This window comes from Peromyscus maniculatus, chromosome 7, assembly GCF_049852395.1.
Source record: "Peromyscus maniculatus bairdii isolate BWxNUB_F1_BW_parent chromosome 7, HU_Pman_BW_mat_3.1, whole genome shotgun sequence".
Lineage (NCBI taxonomy): Eukaryota > Metazoa > Chordata > Mammalia > Rodentia > Cricetidae > Peromyscus > Peromyscus maniculatus.
The window spans coordinates 47,490,702-47,495,694 of record NC_134858.1 but is presented as its reverse complement, the minus strand read 5'-3'; the positions used below and the strand labels follow the sequence as shown (position 1 = coordinate 47,495,694).

The following is a 4,993-nucleotide window of genomic DNA, read 5'->3' as shown; positions in this document are numbered from 1 at the left end:
ACTTCTGATGTGATTCTGTACCCTCGGGTAGATATGTTGAGATACTTGAATCTAACTGTACTGTGGATGTGATTTCTAGTTTTGAGCCTATCTCTAGCCCCTAACATAACCAAACAGTATAGGGCTGGGGAGATGGCATAGTGAGGACTTCAGTTGGGATGCCCAGAATCTGCTTAAATTCTGGGTGGGTGTCTTAGTTATTTTTCTACTACTGTGAAAAGATACCATGACCAAGGAAACTTATAAATGAAAGCATTTAATTGAGGGCTTGCTTCCAGTTTCAGAGGGTGAATCCATGATCATTATGGTTGGGAGCATGGCAGTAGGCAGACAGGCATGTTGCTGGAGCAGTAGTTAAGAGCTTACATCCTGATCTGCAGGTTGGAGGAAATGTGTGTGTGTGTGTGTGTGTGTGTGTGTGTGTGTGTGTGTGTGTGAGAGAGAGAGAGAGAGAGAGAGAGAGAGACAGAGAGAGAGAGAGAGAGACAGAGAGAGACAGAGAGACAGAGACAGACAAAGACATACACAGAGACACAGAGACACAGAGAGAGGTTTTTATCTAAGTCTCTATAGTTCTATTTTATCAATAAAGACTTGGAGTCAAATGCTGGGGTGAAAACCTGCTAGCTCAGAGAGGCAGAGAAAGCATCCAGCTGCTTCTTCCTCATCCCAGAAAGAACTTTCTCCTACCCCATCTCAAACAAAACTCCCCCAACTTCTACTTCCTGTGAATCTCCCTCTCAGTCCTCCTGACTTCCTCTAACTCTCTATGGTAATTTCCTGCCAACTGGTTGCTTGCTCCACCTCTTGACCTATGGTTGATTTTATTTATTATTCCTGTTTACAACATTAAACAGAAAGCTCTTGGATTAAAGGTGTATACTAGGGCTGAGTCACACTACAACTAGAAACACATTTTCCAGTAAATAACACAATCTCAGAGTCCACAGTGTGATCAAATAGCCTGCAACAAGAAAGCAAATTGGAATGATCTGGGCTTTTGAAACCTCAAAGCCTATACACCTCTTCTAATAAAGTCATACCTTCTTCTCCAACAAGGCCACATCTCTTAATCCTGCCCAAACAGTTCAAATATATGAGCCTATGGGGGCCATCTCTTTAAAGTAGCACAGTGGGCCTGGCAGCCTGTATATAATTATGGTGTATGGGAAGAGAAAGGGATTCTCCTGAGCAGTCTGGCTAACTGCGGCGCGCTCCTCGGCCAGCGAGGAAGAACGACCACCATGCGAGGATCCTTCTCAGAACACACTTTATTGGAGCGCCTCTTGATTAAGGGAGAGCGGGAGGTGAGGGGCCCCGAGGACTAAACTGCAGCTGCTTATATAGGGAATCAGGCAAACGTGCCGTACTGTGATTGGGTCCCGCCAGAAGGCAAGCACGGGGAGCCACGGGATAGGCTGAGGACATAAGGCCAATTACCATACTCGTGCATCATAGCCAAATATGGAGTTGTTTACAGCTAGGCTACCAGGAAGCCAGCGCCATCTTTGAATGGCGGCTCCCTACATCTCCCCCCTCTTTATTAATTAAGCAGCAGGAGAGAGTATAGGTCTGATTTCTGCAGCACAAGTATTTCATCCGATCAGGTCCCCACCTCATGATGTGTTGACCGATCGAGGATGAGTTAACTGTGCATAATTGCCTGCATACCTTCCCGAGTGCAATGGACCAACCAGTCCCTGGGGTGCAAAGGCTATGCATGTAACAATTGTCCGCATACCTTCCCGTGTGCAATGGACTAACCAGTCCCAGGGGTGTAAAGGCTATGCATGTAACAATGGTCCACATACCTTCCCAAGTGCAATGGACTAACCAGTCCTAAGGGTGCAAAGGCTATGTGACTCCATGTGCAGTCAGACTTGCTCTCCTTGAAGGAAGGAAAATGTCCTACACTTCAAGTGCAGTGCATGAGCCTGGCATCCTGTGCTCAATACAAGTATGTGAAAGCTGTCCACATACCTTCCCGAGTGCAATGGACTAACCAGTCCCAGGGGTGCAAAGGCTATGCGTGCAACAATTGTCCACACACCTTCCCGAGTGTAATGGACTAACCAGTCCTGGGGGTGCAAAGGCTGTGTGGATATTAGGTATCTGGGGGGAGGCGCCACACTCCAAAGCGGCTAATGCTTGAGTGATAATGACCTTGTCCTTTTTTGTACGTGCTCGCAAACGGCAGACCAACCACAGACAAAACACGCATCCTCCAAGGCAGCATGCCAAAAATATACCCTACCCCCACCCATTCTAAACAGGGAAAAGGTAGAAGCAATCCAGGAGGACAGTCCCTCCGCCACGCTGAGATCCACTCGGGTGGAGTTGATGGTCACCACCGCCACTCTCAGTTTCTCCAAGGTCTCTTCAAATTCTCCGGACCAATTTCCTATAAGATAACTGGACAATTGTTTAGACAAATTCGCTGTTCGGGAACCATTCTGAAACTGCACACTAGTGACACACAGACCAGGCATTCTCCACTCACAGCCCAATTGGGCCAGCTGCCAAAGGATGTCAACTTGTTCTTGTACCAAGTCAATGCACTGGTTAAGCACCATAAGGCCACCTTTCAACTGTGCATTTAGGGAAGTAGAGGTATGAAGGATGGTTTGGAGCCATTAACTCCTTCCACCTGAAGAGGCTGAAATGGCCAAGCCTGCATCTCTGGAGACAGGGACCAGCTGCAGCAGTTTGAACCTCCACTGCAAAGGTGATGCCTAGCACCTGGCCCCCAGCGAGCACAAGGATTCCCCATAACCTCTCTGAGAATGATTAGAATTCTCCCTTGTGCAGCTCGTGTGGCTGCAAGGACTGCTGCTACTAGGCCAGCATTACTTAACGGTTCCCCAATTTCTCGGCAGGCTCTTAGCCAAGCTTCTAATCCCTTTCCTTTCCACGGGGTAATAGCTCTACGACATTGTTTTGTACTTTGCTCATATACTAATTGTTGAACCAGAGGCATAGCTGTTTCTACATCTCCAAATATCTTTCCTGCAGCCTCTACCAGATCTTTTAATTGTTTATAAGGCACAGGTTCATGATATCTGTTGTTTGTTTGTGCATCTTCAAAGACTGGAAACGCGGACGCTAGCCGCGCCCAGGTGTCTCTCCTGATAAAATGACAACCTCCACCTGTTTGCAGATACGAAGGTGTTGCTGGGGGTGGATGTGGTCCCGATGGCGCCGTTGGTTCCACATTCACTCCAGCAGAAACATTATAAGGAGGAGGCCGCCACCGCCACCCGTATTTTTCTTCCTCATATTCAGCGGTGGCTTTCTCTGAATTTTCCTCCTCATCTGAATCTAATTCATTATCAGAGAAATCAAGTTTTGCAAATCTCTCTAGTACTAGATACAAAGGATCCCCTTTCTTTTCTGAATTTTCTTCCTTTTCTTCATTCTTTTCTTTCTTCTTTTTAGGCCTACTTAAGTTCTCCCCTTTAAAGTCTGATTCTAATAGACTATCCTGGTGCTTAATTAATGCCTTGCGTCCCTTTCTAATGATTTCCACATTGCGTTCTTCCTTGAGACATGCATGTACAAAACAGCAAAGAAGAACAATTGTCATAAGAATGAACACAAGAGCAAGCACAAATGGATTAATCCCAGCAATCAGCATACCTGGAGAACTTACCGACGTCACCGCCGTTCCTGGAGAACTTACCGACGTCACCGTTCCTGGAGAACTTACCGACGTCACCGCTCCGTGTGCTGAGTTCTGAATCCTCTTCGACCCCTCACCTGGTGTCTGAAGTTTCCTTCCCGTCCCGGGTTTCGGCACCAGTTGGTGTCCGAAGTTGCCTTCCCGGGTTTCTTTCCCGGGTTTCCTTCCCGGGTTTCGGCACCAGTTGCGGCGCGCTCCTCGGCCAGCGAGGAAGAACGACCACCATGCAAGGATCCTTCTCAGAACACACTTTATTGGAGCGCCTCTTGATTAAGGGAGAGCGGGAGGTGAGGGGCCCCGAGGACTAAACTGCAGCTGCTTATATAGGGAATCAGGCAAACGTGCCGTACTGTGATTGGGTCCCGCCAGAAGGCAAGCACGGGGAGCCATGGGATAGGCTGAGGACATAAGGCCAATTACCATACTCGTGCATCATAGCCAAATATGGAGTTGTTTACAGCTAGGCTACCAGGAAGCCAGCGCCATCTTTGAATGGCGGCTCCCTACAGCTAACCAGACTAACCTAGCCACTGAGCACCAGGTTCAGTGAGAGACTCTGTCTTAATATCTAAGATGGAGAGTGAACAAGGAAGACACCCAATGTCAACCTTAAGCCTCTGTGTGCATGCACACACATGTATGTGCACATATACCTATACATACATGCACACCTCCACATACATGTAAACATACATATACACACAGCATATACACATACATGTATACAAAAGGTATAGAAGATGCCAGAAATACAAGCAAATAACCACCACAAGGCTTAGATTTTGGAAGTAGAAAGCTCAGCCCTAAGGACATTTAATCAAAACCATTGCACTGAGCTGTAGGAGCAGCTTAAGATGGGGAGGTTGACTTCAAAGAGGAACATGAATGTCTAGTGTTGTGTTATCACTTTAACATGTGTGAGTTAATCTTTGTTTTTATAGAAACCCTCTTTTGAGAGCTGTGACCTTGGCTTTTACTGTTCACACAAACCAAATGAGCTTTTTTTTAAAAATTGCTTCCAGAGTAAAAAAAATCCAAGGGATAATTTCATGTTTCAGAAAGGTGACTTTTAAGTCAAATATTAAAAATTTCAAATCAAAACAGTCTTACAATCATTCAGATAAAGTCTTGAGTAATTTCCTTTGGCCATTACTTGGTTAGGAAAAGATGAGCATTCTACCCAGAAGAGCAGTAGGGGATGACCACAGCCTGGACCAGTTCATGCTCGGCTGAGAGGTGTGGGGAAGGTCGTGTACACCCCTCTTTATTTAGGCCACTTTAAAGTCTCAGCTTGAGGCCATGCCATCTGTAACT

At 46.5% G+C, this 4,993-nt stretch overlaps 1 long non-coding RNA gene across 1 annotated transcript; it reads right to left on the bottom strand.

Moving 5' to 3' along the window:
• Positions 1-1,253: 1,253 nt before the first annotated feature.
• On the bottom strand, positions 1,254-4,193 carry LOC143274251 (uncharacterized). The gene is made up of 2 exons (XR_013052739.1): positions 2,051-4,193; positions 1,254-1,980 (listed from the first exon to the last, which is right to left on the bottom strand). It is a non-coding gene; the product is annotated as an uncharacterized LOC143274251 (long non-coding RNA).
• Positions 4,194-4,993: the final 800 nt, after the last annotated feature.